Consider the following 16,469-nt stretch of genomic DNA (forward strand, 5'->3'; position numbering starts at 1 on the left):
GTCTTTGAATCTTGGAATCAGAATAAAAGAATGAGAATCTTAGAATCGTAAACCATATATTTGAAATCCTAGAGTCTCAGAATAATTGAATGATACAGTCTTAGAATCGTAGAATAAATGAATGTTAAAATTTCTAGAGTTGGGGAATAATTGAATATGTTCTGAGTCTTTTTTTTTTTAACTTATGTTTCAGGCTAAAAAATTCTTCCTTATATTGAGCCAAATTAGGAATTCTTGAAATTTCCATCTTGCCTTGAGACCACAGATGACAGCATTTTAAAGTCATATTTAAAAACCACCATTATATCCCCCGATCTTCTCTTCTCAGGACGAATATTCCCAATTTCTTCATTTAGTATAATACGTAAATATTGTAATAAAGCCAGATACTTTGAGACTCTGTAGATCTCCTGTGACTCATCAAATTTTCATCTACTAGTTTTAACAACTATTGATGGTTGTTGCCCGAGACAATTATTACTGTGAGGTTTGCCAAATAGTGATTTTCTAACTCCATTATTCCTTCTTCTTTTATCAGTTGGCATCATCGTTGACACCAGCGTGGGTTCATGAATTCTTACTTTTTTCCAATGGTTTTCATCCATGACTATCACTTTTTACTTTGATGCTCAGATTGTTCCATTATTTTCTCCCCTTGGTGATGGCCCTGCAGCTCCCTTATTGTTTTTAAGTTTATTTATTTATTTTAGAGAGAGAGAGGGAGAGAGAATCACAAGCAGGCCAGCACAGAACCCAACATGGGGCTGAAGCCCACGGAACGGCAAGATCATGACCTGAGCTGAAACCAAGAGTTGGATGCTTAACTGACTGAGCCACCCAGGGGCCCCAACACAGGCACATCTTAAGTTCCATAGTGAACACACACGCTGCCTTCCTTCCTCCAATATTCCCACCATGTGGAAGATGGTGTGGATGCATGTTTTTGTGCATTTGTTAATACACATGTACCTATACTCAATGTGTCTTTAACATTAAATAAATAAGTTAAATTCATGTGTATTAAACATTTATGTATCTGGCATTTTTTTCTGAATGGTATCAAACTTGATGATACCCTTACAATGTGCCTTTTTCCCTGGCCAATTGGAATTCAAGATTCAGCCATGTTGATACATTTAGAGCTAGTTAGGCCATCTTAACTGCTCTCTAGTGGGCTGTTGTATGATAAACCATTTTTTAAAAATCTACTTCTCCACTGAGAAATAGTTACATTGTTTCCTTTTTTTTTGATCTATTGCAAATAGTACAACATATTTTTCCTTATGTGTGTCTCCATAGCCCATGTGAGAGCATTTCTCTATGGTTAATAATCCAGAAGTAAAATTTCTGGCCCTTCCAATATATGCAAAAACAACTTGCTCTCCAAAGTGATTATGCCAATTTTCACTCCCCCCTGTGATATGTGAGAGTTCCTGTTTCTCAACATCCTCACCAATATTTGGAATTACTAGACTTTTAAGCTTTTGCCAGTCTGGTAGGTAGAAATGTTAAATTATGAGTGCTTAAATTTGGGTACTAGTGAGGTTAAGTACCCTTTCATGTGCTTATTGCCTATTGGGAGTTTTTGTGTATTGCCTGTTCATGTCCTTTGCCAATTTTCTGTTAGGTTGTTTAAAGAATTATTTTATATGAATTCTTTAAATATACTGCATATTAATCACAATATTATATGTATGCAAATAATATTATATGCTTGTATGTATGCTTATATGTATTGCAAATTTCTTCTCCAAGTGTGTGACTTAACTTTTAACCTTATTTACAGTGTATTTTGATATACATAGGTTTAAAGTTTTAAGGCAATCAGATGTGTTCATCAAATCAAAGTTTATGCTTTTTGCATCTTTAAGGGGCACATGTACCCCAATATTTATAGCAGTACTATCACAATAGCCAAATTATGGAAACAGCCCTAATGTCCTTTGACTAACAAATGGATAAAGAAACTGTGGCACATATATATGGCATGGATTACACAATGGACTATTACTCGGCAATCAAAAAGAATGAAATCTTGCCATTTGTAACAAGGTGGATGGAACTAGAATGTATTATGCTAAGCGAAAGAAGTCAGTCAGAGAAAGAAAGATACCATATGATTTCACTCATATGTGGAATTTAAGAAACAAAACAGATGAACATCAGGAAAGGGAAGGACAAATAAGGTAAAAGCAGAGAGGGAGGCAAACCGTAAGAGACTCTTAAATACAGAGAACAAACTGAGAGGTGCTGGAGGGGTGTTGTGTGGGGGGATGGGCATGAAGGAGGGCACTTGTTGAGATGAGCCATTGGTGTTATATGTAAGTGATGAATCCCTGACTTCTACTCCTGAAACCATTATTACACTGTATGTTAACTGACTTGGATTTAAATAAAAAATTTTTTTAAAAGGATGAAAAAAAACCCTCTTCCCTACTCTGATGTCAGTTATAAGGATATTCTCCTATATCACCTTTGAAAAGTTTTTGTCTCTAGATTTTCAATCCACCTTTTGCGTATGATGCAAAGTTGTGTGGCACACTAGCCTTCTGCCCTACTCTGTGCTGACTGGTCGAGGCCTGGATCCTGCTTCAGATTCTGTCTCTCTCTCTCTCTCTCTCTCTGCCCCTCCTCTACTTGTGTTCTCTCTCTCTTTCTCTATCAAAGATAAATAAATAAACATTAAAAAAAATACTCCCAGGATATTTCAATTCAGGTCCACAGGATACTTCCTCACCTTTCTGGACTCCCTTGTAGCCAGAAGAGGTCAGGTGACATGGCTCTGCCCAATGAGGTGTAAGCAGAAGAGCCTTGGCGATTTCTACGAAAACATTGACTTAAGGGTCTTTTCCCTTCCACCTCCTTTCTTTCCTTCTCCTACTTCTTTTCTGGAAAATAGAAAGGCTAGAGGTTAATCACCCTTATGCCAACATGAGGTGACAATCTTAAAGACAGAAGCTGCAAGCTAAAGATGGTGGAGGGACAGACAGAAAGAACTTAGACCATTAATGACGTTGTGGGGCTGCTGCGCCCGTCTGCCTCTGGACTTTGTTGTTGATTTTTAAGTTTTATAATTTTTTTCTTCTGTATACATTTAGAATTCTTGTTGTGAAAAAAGACAAATCCATTTTTGGTTAGGCCGCTTTCATGTGACTTATAGCGGAATGCAAATCTCAATACAGAAAAGGACCTAGTTTTGTTTTGTTTTTCCATATAAACACCCGATCCCAGGGGCGCCTGGGTGGCTTGGTCGGTTAAGCCTCCGACTTCGGCTCAGGTCATGATCTCACGGTCCATGAGTTCGAGCCCCGCGTCGGGCTCTGTGCTGACAGCTCAGAGCCTGGAGCCTGTTTCAGATTCTGTGTCTCCCTCTCTCTCTCTGCCCCTCCCCCCATTCATGCTCTGTCTCTCTCTGTCTCAAAAATAAATAAAAACGTTAAAAAAATTAAAAAAAAAATAAACACCCGATCCTTTTTTTTTGTTTTTAATTTTCATGAGTAAAGTTGACACACAATGTAACATTAGTTTTGTAGGTGCTCAGCATTGAAGTTCAGCATCTCTATATGCTATGCTGTGCTTACCACAAATGGAGTTATTTTTTTAAGCACATTTGAGGTTTATCTTTTCCTCACTGACTGATCCTGCTTCCTCTATATGACAAGTTTTCATAAGTATGTTCCTAAACGTTATATTCTATTTTGATTTATCTGTTTATTTACCCCTATGCCAATATTATAGTCTCAAATCATTGTAAGTCTTAATAGCTGGTAGGGTAAATCTTTCCTTCTCTTCCTCTTATTCCAGGCTGTCATCTATTTGTTCGCAAAGATTTTTTGAGCACCTACTAGGTGCCAGGCACCGCTCCAGGGTATGGAGTTGAACAAAATAGATAAACATCTCTATTGTCATGGAGCTTACATTCCGTTGGAAGTTTTGCCTTTCATCCTTCTGTATTAATCTTTGAATCAGCTTGTCAAATTCTTTGAAAACTTTTCTGAAGCAAAAAAGCCTTTTGGAATGTTTTATGGAGTTGTATTGAATTTATTTAGTATTTAAGAAGAATTTCCATCTTGTGGATTTTGAGATTTACTGGCTCGTAAAGATGGCAAAGCTCTCTGTTCTTGTATGTTCTTGGGTAATGGCTTTTGTTGTAACTGGAAATGGCATTTTCTTTTCCTTTTTATTTCTAAATAATTATAAACTTACAAGAAGTTGCAAAAGTACTGCCAGGAGGCCTCTGTGGCCATCACCTAGCTTCTCCCAGTGGCCACATCTCAAATAACTACAGTACATGATCAAAACAAGCAATTGTACTTTAATATTGTACAATTAACTAGAATGCAGACCTTATTTGGATTTCACCGGTGTTGGCACACACTCCTGTTTCACTATGCCTTCATGGATAGTCCTGTGACATTTTATCACATATTTAGATTTGTATAAACACCACTGCAATTAAGATATAGGACTGTACTATCACCACAAAGGATCTGTCTCTCTCTCTTTTTTTTGTCAAACGTTTGTTTATTTTTTGCGAGAGAGACAGAGTGCGAGTGGGGGAGGGGCAGAAAGAGAGGGAGACACCGAATCTGAAACAGGCTGTTAGCATAGAGCCCCACGTGGGGCTCCAACTCACGAACCACGAGATCATGACCTGAGCCGAAGTCAGATGCTTAACCGACTGAGTCGCCCAGGTGCCCCCAAGGATCTCTCTCTCTCTCCTTACCTCTTCATCATCACACCCTTGCCTGATTTCCCTGGTTTCCTTGGCAACCACTACTCTGGTCTCCATCTCTAAGCTTTTGATATTTCTGAAGGTCATACAGATGCAATCATAGAGTGTGGAACCTTTTCCTCTCAGCATAATTCCTTTAAGATGCACCCAAATTGTTACACACGTCAACAGTTTGTTCCTTCTTATTGCTGAGTATTATTCCATTGTATAGATAAGCCACATTTTGTTTAACCATTCACCCATGGAAGGACATCTGGGTTGTTTCCAATTTGGGGACTTTACAAATAAAGCTGGTATGAACATGCACGTACTAGTTCTGTGAACACATTTTCGCTTCTCGGGAGTCATTTACAGATTGTATGGTAAGGGTATATGTAACTTTTTAAGAAACTGCTCTCTATTTTCCAGAACAGCTCCACCATTTTGCTTTCCTACCAGCAGTGGATAAAAGACCCGGCTCCTTACTTCCTTGCCAGTGTTTGGTATTATCATTTCTTTTTTATTTTAGCCATTCTAATATGCGTGTAGTGATATCTCATCATGGTTTTAATTTAGCATTACCCTAATGTCTAGGGATGTTGAACATCTTTTCATGTACTTCTCTGAACTGACATATTTTAAAATTACATCTTTTATTATAATGATACACAACACGATGGTCGAATTTTTGCATGTATCGATCTCTATTTATCAACCATACTAAACTTTCTAATTAGTTATAATAGTTTGTAGATGATCTTGAATTTATTGGTCACAAAAATGACAATTTTTGTCTTTCTTTCTTATTTATATCTCTCATTTCTTCCTCTTATCCAATGGTTCCTAATGCATCTCTAGAATTATTGTTCCTGACTTTAATGGGAATGTTTCCAATATCTCACCATTAAGTATGATGTTGATTTTTGGCACAAAATATTTAGGAACTATCCATTTGCTCCAATTTTACTAAGAAATTTTTCAAACATCAAGAATATATGGTGAATTTGTCAAATATCTTCTCAGTCTCTTCAGAGATGATCATGTCTTTGCCACTTTGATCTCTCAACCTATGTAATTATAATATAGCTTTTTTTGAGAGAGAGAAAGAGAGGCACAGAGAAAGGGGGGGACAGAGGATCCAAAGGGGGTTCCATGCTGACAGCAGTGAGCCCGATATGGAGCTCGAACTCATGAACTGCGAGATCACCACTTGAGCCAAAGTCAGACGCTCAACCAACTGAGCCACCCAGGCGCCCCTATAATATAGCTCATTACTATTAAACCATTCTTGCCTTTTTGGTATAAGGTTAATTTGGTTGCAATGTATTGTTCTTTTAAAGTGCTTCATTATTCTATTCACTAAAATTTTAAAGATTGTTTTGTATTAGTACTTACAAATAAGCTTGGTTTGTTTCCTTTTTGCTGTGCCTTTTGGTCAGGATGGCCACCGATGTTATGATGACTTTACAGAAAGCATTTGGATGTTTTCCCTTTCTGTGCGAGGTAACAGTTTAAATGGAATTGGAGTTAACCCTTTCCTAATGACTCGAGATAACACACCTGTGAATCACTTGCACCTGGGGTGGGGGAGCTCTTTGCCTGCATGCCAGGGGGGGTCATGTCATTCCCCTGCTTGAGATGTTTCAATGGCTTCCCATTGCTCTTGGAATAAAATCTGATTCCTTACTGGCCTTCAAGACCCTGCACGACCTGGTTCAGGTCTGTTAACACTTCCTGTCTACAGTCTCCTGCTGTTCACTGCACTCCAGCCACATCTGGCCCCTTTCTGTTCCTGAAACACCCCAGGATTGTTCCAGCCCAGAAAGCTTTGCACTTGCTGATTCCTCTGCCTGGAATGCTCATTCAACTGTTATATTGAATGGCTTATTCTCATCCTTCAGGCCTTGCTTCGAACAAGCCCTCCCTCCCATCCTATTTAGAGTGAGGTCCCTTAGTTCCCTTTCATCATTCTATGTTTCCTTACTGTATCACTCATTATGCTCTGTAATTGTCCTGTTAACTTTTTTACTTGCCTATTGTCTGCTATGCTATCTTCCACCCCACTGTTGACTCTGAGCTCCTTTGAGTTCTCTCGGAACCTTGCCTGTCTTATTCATGGTGCATAGCAGACAGTCAAACACACACACACACACATACACACACATGCACACATGTAAAAAATATTGTTGACTGAATGAATCAATCAGAGGACCAGTGATGGCAACCCTGGGAAGAATAGCAGTACTATTGTCAGAAAATAGATAAGGAATCGGCTAGGGTGGAGATTAGGTTTGTACACGTTTCATTTTAGGTGATAACAAAGGAGCCAAGTGGAAAGTTTCGATAGGCATCTGGAGATATAAGAATGGAGTGAACTGGGAAGGGTTATAAGTGTAGATTTGAGTTTTCCTTAACCATCTGTTAATGTACTCAATCACTCATCCACTAATGTACATGTCTCTTCATCCACTCATCTATGAATCCATTTATTCATTCATGGATTTAGATCACAGACTTTTGAGTGAACCATGAGCCAAACCCTGGGTTCCAGGGATACGTGACCAATGGACAGTGTCTGTCCTCAAAGAGTGTAAGTCTGGAGGGAATTGGGAGAATAGTGGACATAAAGTAATAACAGACTGTAGTAAGCACTGCTATGAGGTAGCCACAAGTGTACCTTGTGAGTGAAAGTGAACAATTTAATCTTGAGGGCATGCCAAAAATTAGGGATGATTGGAGAGGAGGAGGTGACAAGAGCTGACAAGCAAAGGAAGAGGTGTGTCAGGGTGGTAAAGGGAGAAAAAGGAGAGAAATTATATCATAGTAGAATGAAGTTAGGCTTTAGAGTCCGAGTGACCACACTTTGAATCCCAGCCCTGCTTCTCACCAAGTGGGTAATTTTGGAGAAATGATTTATCCTCTCTGAGCCTCAATTTTCTCCCTGGAAAATAGATGCCAACCCCAAAGCCACGCAGAGTAGATCCCGCCAGATACATAGTAGGCACGCATGGATAATGGCTGAATGGTGGTGATGGGGGTGGGGGTGGGGATGGCGGTAACTGGAAGACAGTTTAGAAAACTTACTTCTTGTTTGTGGAGCAGTATCTGACTTCGATTTCTTGAGACATTGCCCCCGGAATTGAAGAAGCCACACGAAGTTTCGGTGGAGGGTGGAAGTGGGCCAAGTTTGTGCTTCCATCTTTTACAGGCTGACTGCCGTTTTGATGGAGGCTGGATACCAGCCATCTGCTTTCTGTAAGGAAAAGGCATTAGCCACACTCCATTTGCTGGATTTGCTGACTCAAAATCTTTCATGATGACCGCTGAAATTAAGTACCTACCTTTCTTTTTTTTCTATTTTAAAAGACATGCCTTCCTGCTGTGCTTAAATAGTAGGGTCAAGTGCAATGGTTAGGGGAAGTGGTGTTTAGTTAGAATCAATATTCTCTTGGTGAAGATGGGGGACTGTGGCTTGGAATTTGGTGGAGAGGATTACACATTCTGCCTTCCACCCCTCTGGAGTGGCGAAGCACCCCAGGTGGGTAAGGGAAAACAGAACCTGGCAGGAAAATATAAATATTTCTGTCAAGCAGGCCTTCAAGGGTGATAGTGGCACCTGCTTAAAGTCCCCAGAACTGTGCCCAATATCTACCAGCTATGTGGTAAATAGACCTCCCATCCCCTTTCTCCTATAGGATTGGCATCCTGATGCCCTGGTGTCAAGGTCCTAAAAAGGGAAGGAAGCCAGGGCATGGGTGGCCAAACTCCATGACTGGTGAGATTGTGGGTTCAGAAATGGCTGGAGAGAAGGCAACTCCTCTCTATCAAGTGCCTACAGACTGCCAAGCATTATGCTAGTGGCTTCATGTTTGATCCTCACAATAGCCCATGAGTTAGTACCATTCAACTCATTTTGCAGATGAGGAAACGAGTGACTTGGAACTCATGGAACTAATTCAAGATGGAGCCAACATATGAACCCACGCCTTTCTGACCCCAAAGCCTCCACTCCTCATGATACAGCCCTATGAGGTTGGAACTCTGGGGAAATGAAAAGGGGACTGAGCTGTGGGAGAACCAACAGCTCTGATCTCTTGCCACTTAGCTCAGGTCCTTAAGTCCTTCAAGGAGCCAAACTTCAAGAGAGCTAGATCTGAGCCAGAACTTACAGAGTGAGGGCAAGGTGGGCAGGAGGGTGCAACATGGAGGTGGCCATGGGGGCAGGGGGATTGCTCAGAATTTCCTGACCTCCTCCTCCCTCAAAGTCTCTTCTTGTTGTCACTCTTTGGCACAATAGGGGTGGCCTTGATGCCCGTGTATGTGAGCTGCTGGAAGCCCCCGGACCCCAGCCACCCAGCTCTGCTGTGAGCTCAGCCCTCTCTTTGCAGAGAGCCAAGGATATTTTAATGGTCTCATGGCTTCATGGCTTGGGGCCCATGAGCTTTTTAAGAGCTTACACAAATATAGAATAGTTAAGCCCTGGGAAGAAAACTACACTGGCTCCAAAACGTGAGCAGAAAAACAGCAACGTCAGAATGAACAAATGTTTCATTAAAATGTCTGCAAGTACAGTATTAATGCCAACTAGTCATGGGCGACCCAAACCAATTCTTGTTTCGTCATAATATGTATAGTTAAGTTCAAGTTACAAAACAAAAGGAGTGACTTGCTCTTCACCAAACTCGAAATTACAACAATCCTTTTCAAAACATTTATGGCAGTAAATGGCATTTGATGCAAGAGAAGTTTACTATGCTTGCCGTGATGAGAATGGGTCTCTAGTCGCTGAATGCCTTAGAAGGACTCTGCCGGCCCTACAGGGCAGGGTCCCTTTGGGTCACAGGGCTGGCCACAGAGGAGGGAAGCTGCAGCTGGTCTCTTGGCAGAACTGGGGATCACGATCCAGTAGGCAGGGACGTAGATGGGGGCGGGGGGGGCGGCATCTCCCATCAGCATCTGTGGTCTCTTAGGAAATACTGGAGAAGGACAGCTGATGGGCAGCACATAGCGGGCCCCAAACACCCGTATGTATCTGCTCTTCCGGAGCGGGTAAGCAACGCGCTCAACATGGGTTCTAACAGCGCCCTCTGGTGGCGGCTCTGTGTGTGTGTGTGTGTGTGTGTGTGTGTGTGTGTGTGTGTGTGGAGAAGCGGCTGGCTGGGGCCCTCCTGGATTCATAGAGACCAGGGAGGAGGCCGCTGCTGGGTCCAGTGAAGAGGTGATGGGAGTCTGGGCTGCACCGGGGGCAGTGGAGACAGAGGGAAGAAGATGGACTTGGGAGATGTGCCTAAGGTAGAAATGGCAAGACTTCCGGAATAACCGGATGCGGAAAGAAGGAGAAGGAAGAGTTCTGGTAACTCCAGAGTCCAGGAGGGGTTGGCGGTGGTGCCAGTGCTAGCCAGGGAATGCGGGAGGAGCAAGTGTTTGGTAGATGCTGATGGCAGTTCACATCATGCAAACTTACTAAGCTTGAAGGGGCGTGTGGTATGTCCACAGGAAACCATCCACGGTGCAAAGTGACACGCTGGCTTCACGAGGTGGGCCCCAAGTGAAGGCGCAGATGAGGGCACCCAACCAGACAGAGCATGTTTATTTCACCAGAGGACCTTTCACCTTGGGCTTTCTCCTAACACACCACCCATTCATTCCATGCACAAAGCCTCTGCTGATGTTCACAGTCTGGCAGAGAATGAGGCATGAATGAAGGAAGCTGAGCTGTGTGGTGGCAGGGTCCCCATCGCGAGTGCTGTGGGTCTCTGCTTCAGCCTGATGGGTGTGGGAGGGGCCGTAGCAGGCCCCCTGGTGGAAGTGACGTCTGAACTGAGTCTGGAAGTCTGAGAGGGGGGAGTACATATGGAAGGCACTCTAGCAGAGAGAGGAGCAGGCTAGCTCATGGAGCCCAGATTATTAGCTGAGGGTTTTGTTGTGGCTGTTCAAGGGAGTAAGAGAAAAGAAAGGGTTCAGAACCAAGACTTACTCAACCCCGACAAGGGGCTGTGTTAATTTTCTAACACTACTGGAGCAAATGACCACAAATTTGGTGGCTTAAAACAACACAAGTGTATTCTCTCACAGCTCTGGAGGTCAGAAGTCTGAAATTAGTCTCACTGGGCTAACAGCAGGGCATTGATCGACAAGATTCGCTCCTTCTGAGGCCTGAGGGGCGATCTGCTAGCTTGCTTTTTCAGCTCCTTGTGGCTGTCTGTGTCCTGGGGCTCATGAACCTCCCTCCATGTTCCAGGTTCACTCTAGCCTGGCCTCAATCATCACCTCTCCTCCTGTGACTCTCACCCCTGCGTCCCTCATATAAGGACCTCTGTGATCATTTCGGGCCCACTTACATAATACAGAACAATCCAGGATAATCACAAACTCTTCAATAATCACACCTGAATAGTCCTTTTTGCCACGTTCACAGTTTCTGGTGCTGACAATGTGGTCATCTTTGGGGGCCGTTAATTCAGCCTGTAGGTGCCCAAAACATACGTCATCACCAGGGCACAGAGAGCCACACTTAGACCCTGGGAGCCTGTCTGATCCAAGACCCAGGCTTTCAGTTCCTACCCCTGGCTGACTCCACTGCAAGTCCCGTGTGGAATCTGGCCACTGCCCCTGAGCTCAGAGATTGCTTACTTTCTAATTAAATTGTATTCCCACAATTAGGCAAACAGGGGTGGGGACTACCGGGGTTGAACACAGCTAAATGGGCTCTTCTCAGAGCAAAACTCACAGCAGGACTTCTCAGAGCCTTTATCATGTTGTGTACTCTGACTCTCCAAATTCAACTCATCACGAAGCTTTTCTGAGATAGCCACGTTATCTCAGAACACAGTTTGGGCAGTGCTGCATAGACCAGGCTACTTCCTGGGGTGTCAGAGAAGGTGTTATTTAAACCAAGAGGAGACAACAATACAAAGGCTGGGGAGTGGACATTCCAGGCAGAAGGGACAGTGTGAATAGAGGCCCCCAGGTGGGAGGGGATGGCATATTTAAGGAAGTGAAAGAACGAAAGGAGAGTAGTATGGCTAAATCACAGGCACACGGATGGAGAAGAGGAGAAGTTTGGCAGGGGAAGCTACCAGAAAGACCAGAGCACACAGGTACTTGTGGGTCATGGTGAAGAGTTTCGAAAGTATCATGTAGGTGTTATGCATGGAATTTGCATAATAAACACAATAACAACACTGTTTGAAGATTTGACTACAAGAGGCCAGAGGCTAAGTCTTGCTCCCAGTGAGCAGAGCAGTGGCTGATAAACAGAACAGGAGCACCTGCCAACCATTTGCTGAGTGAAGAAAACAGTAAGAGGAGGAGGAACATCAGTACAGTGGCTACCGTAGTAGTGCCTGCAGATGATGGTCTGGGAGACGGAGAATGGACGTGGGACAGGTAAGGGAGATGCGTTTTGGAACTAGATGTGACAGGAGTTGCTGATGAGTTGAAGGGAGGGCATAGATAAGGGAGGAATCTAGAAGGTCTCCTGGGTTTCTGCCTCAAACAACTGGGCATATGATGTGCCGTTTTCTGTGCAGGGGGAGACGGGCAGAGGCTAAGGGATACGGTATCGGGGGTGGGGGGGCGGGGCAAGAGACCCAGGAGTCTGCTCTTGAACGTGCCAGGTATGAGATGCCTTTGGGATATGTGGGCACGGACGTCAGGCTGACACTCTGGAGCCCAGAAGAGAGGTACAGGTGGAAGTGGCAGCCATGTCATGAGCCAGGTCACCCAGGGAGAGTATGAATGAAGGGAGAAGAGGGCCGGGACCCACGTGGGTCCATAATGGTCTTAAAGCCAACAAAAACCAAACCAGCCGAACAAGGTCATGTTAGTGTGGTGAGCTGGAGAAGTCTGTTTCAGCTTCCCTGGGTTTGCTTCTTCCTCTGTAAAATGAGATGATAATTCTTCCTCATAGGACCAAACCCCAAAGCCCCGGACACACAAGGAGGGGCTCAACAGATGACAAAGCCCCAGGATGGCCCCGATTTCTCCGTTCTGACAAGACCGGAAAAGAGACAGACTTAGCTCTTCTCCAGCCGAAGCCAGCAGAAATAGGTCCCTTAGCCATCTCGATGAGTTAGTCCCCCTCAGAGCTTTGCCGATTCTCCAGGCTTCTCCAGAGCACTGGCCAGCCGAGCCCTGCCCTAGAAGGAAGTCCGTCCTGCATGCAGCTCCTCAGAATGACCACCGGAGGGAGCGCCTCCTCAAGGCTGGTGCTTGCTGACTCTCTCTTCCTCCCCCCCCCCCCCCCAACTCCCTCTCCTCCTCTCCCTCCCTTTCCCTCTTCTGTGTCTTTCATCAAAATTTCCCTCTCATCTTCTCTGGGCCAGACTCTGTCTTCCATACTGAGGACACAGAATTCCTGAGCCTGAGAATTTCATGAACTGTTCAAGAAAGGAAGCCAATTATAATCATGGAATGGAGAGTGTGATGTAAGGGCTCTGGAGTAAGAAAGGCCCAAACGGAACCTTCATTCTGCTTCCTGAGGGCTGTGAGATCTCAGGCAGGTTCCTGCACCGCTCAGAGCTATGGTGACACCTGCAACTGCGTTGGGGGGTTGTGAGGATTATGTAAAATGTCAGTGTTCATATGTGTGAATTAGCAATACCAATAGCACCTACCTTGTAGTGTTGTCTTGAGAATTCAATGAAACAATACATATGGATCTCTTACTTCACAGTTGGCACTCAAAAATGCTAGCTCTTTAGTAAGTATTAATATTAGGACAACTCAGAGTAGGCCCTTAGTGTGAATTCTTTCTCTTATACCTCTAATCCCAGCTCTACTTTGTACATGTAGAAAGTGAGGCCCACGGAGGGTCTGTGCTTCCTCAAAGTCACCTAGGCAATGAGGCACAAGGCGGGGACCACTCCACGTCTTTCTTCTGTGCCAAAAATAAAGCCAGCAGCAAGAGGCCACCAGGATGGCAGAGCAGACAGGGCCTTGTCCACCCAGGTGGGAACTCAGCACCTAGCAGCTGATGGAGTCCTCTGCACAGCACCCACTTGTAGCAATTAGCTCTGGTCTCCGGTCCATTTGGTTATTTCTAGTTAGACAATTCAGCCTGCCAGCTGAGAGCTCTGAGGCATTTAAGGCCTTTTACCAAGTGGCCCTAATTTAACTTCTAATTCCATGCTTGTCACCCTCCCTTCCCTCGACACTTGATGTTTCAGATACTTTCATTCATTCATTTATTCTATGAATATATGTGCCATGTGCCAAACCAAGGAGGGCTTGCTACTCACAGGCTTGAAAGAGCAAGGGGAGGGAGCTACCACTGGAGCCCGGGGGAGTGGTTATAAGGAGTGGGTCACCTGTCTGGAGCTAAGACCTTTAGTGGAGGGATGCAGCCAACCCATGGAGACCCAGAGGGAGGGAATGGAAGGAAACCCCTTTGCTGATGATGAACATAGGGGACGAAGGGAGTGTGTGTCTCAAAGATAGGCAGGTTGCCGTACTGAGAGCCTAGTGTGAAAATTTACAGAGAGGTGGAAACAATAAGAAAGTGAAGTGGAAATACTAGAATGAAAAAAAAAAAACATACATGAAGTGCTTTTCTGAGTGCATCAGAAGACTCCATACATCGAAAGAAAGGATCAATGAACTTGAAGATAGGTCAATAGGAAATTACCCAAACTGAAACACAAAGAAATAAAGGATTAAAAACAAATGAACAAACAAACAGAAGAGAGCCTTCAAGAGCTGTACAATATCAGTCTAACATCCATATAATTGAAATCCCAGGAGAAGAAATAGCAGACCAGAATAAATGTGTAAACAGATAGGCTGACCATTTTCTAAAAATAATGAAAGATATGAAATCACAAATCCAAGAACATAGAGAATCTCAACAGAATAATTTTTTTAAAAATCTAGACACCTTCTATTAAAACTGCTAAAAACCAAAGGTAAAGTGAAAATATTAAAGGCAGCCGGGGAAAAGATACATTATATACAGAGGAACAGAGATAAGAATTACATCTTTAAAGAGCTAAGAAAGAAAAAAAAATGTCAGCCCAAAATTCTATAACCAGTGAAAACAGCTTTCAAAATTAAAAAACAAAAACAGATTTTGTAGACAAACAAAAGCCAGGAAATTCATTCCCAGCAGACTTGTGCTATAAGAAACATTAAAGGAAGTTCTCCAGGCAAAAGGAGCATGATACCGACAAAAGCTTGGGTTTACACAAAGAAAGAACTCCAGAAATGGTAAAAATGAAGGCAAATAGAAAACACTTTCAGGGCTCTCTGGGTCCACAGTCATATCATTTGCAAGGAATAGACTTATCCCGTTTCTCCCTAATTCTTGTGCCTCTTACTGTTTTCTCTTCTCTAACTGCTTTGTCTAGTGCCTCCAGTACAACGTTGACAAGTAGAGGGCCTCTGTGGTTTATTGCTGACCTTAGTGGAAATGTCTCTAGTCTTTCTCCATTAAGTAAAATTCTAGCTTTAGGAGCAAAGTATATATTTTATGATACTAAAAAGACACTTACCAATTCATTCTATGGCGAGTTATATTAAGGGCTTTTTCAGCATCGATGGAGATAATCACATGATTTTCTTCTTAAATCTATTAATCTGTTATATTATATTAATGATTTCCCTAATCCCAACCTGTTCATGGTAATGTGATGGAATGTTTTCCAATATTTTCTAATATTTCTAATATTTTCTTTAAATACTGGCATTAATATTCATAAGCAATTCAATAAGTCTGTAGTTCCCTTTTTGGCATACTGCTTTCTTTAAAAAAATTTTTTTTATATTAAATTTTTTTTTCAACGTTTTTTATTTATTTTTGGGACAGAGAGAGACAGAGCATGAACGGGGGAAGGGCAGAGAGAGAGAGGGAGACACAAAATCGGAAACAGGCTCCAGGCTCTGAGCCATCAGCCCAGAGCCCGACGCGGGGCTCGAACTCCCGGACCGCGAGATCGTGACCTGGCTGAAGTCGGACGCTTAACTGACTGCGCCACCCGGGCACCCCTGGACACTTCTAAGATAGAAAAACAAGAAGGAGACTCATGCTCCCAGAGATGAGAACTAACAGTTAACATGGTGTGGCACTGGCTGAGATGGATTCATTTATCGATGGGAGAGAACAAAAGCCCCGAGTCAGACCCGGAATGCTGTGGTACACACGACAGAGGTGATGCACTATACCATCGAGGAAAGGGGGGAGTGTTCAACAAATGGAACTGCAAAAGACGATCATCTAGGTGTTAAAAACCAAAAGTGGAACCTGACTCATACTGTGTAAGAATCCAGATGAATTAAGAACTTACACATGCAAAAGAAAACTTGAAATTCTTGGTAGAAGATACAGAGAGGAAGAGGTTTCCCAAATCACACCAAGCAATGTCTATGGAATAAAAGACAGATAGGCACGGCTATTTTATTTATTTATTTATTTATTTATTTTTTAATTTTTTTTTCAACGTTTATTTATTTTTGGGACAGAGAGAGACAGAGCATGAACGGGGGAGGGGCAGAGAGAGAGGGAGACACAGCATCGGAAACAGGCTCCAGGCTCCGAGCCATCCGCCCAGAGCCTGACGCGGGGCTCGAACTCACGGACCGCGAGATCGTGACCTGGCTGAAGTCGGACGCTTAACCGACTGCGCCACCCAGGCGCCCCGGCACGGCTATTTTAAAATTAAAAATGTTTGTTCATCAAATGACACTTTAAAAGACAAGCTAAGGGGCGCCTTAGCGTCCGACTTCAGCCAGGTCACGATCTCGCGGTCCGGGAGTTCGA

The sequence above is a fragment of the Herpailurus yagouaroundi genome, unplaced genomic scaffold, assembly GCF_014898765.1.
Source record: "Herpailurus yagouaroundi ecotype Mexico unplaced genomic scaffold, PumYag 180, whole genome shotgun sequence".
NCBI lineage: Eukaryota > Metazoa > Chordata > Mammalia > Carnivora > Felidae > Herpailurus > Herpailurus yagouaroundi.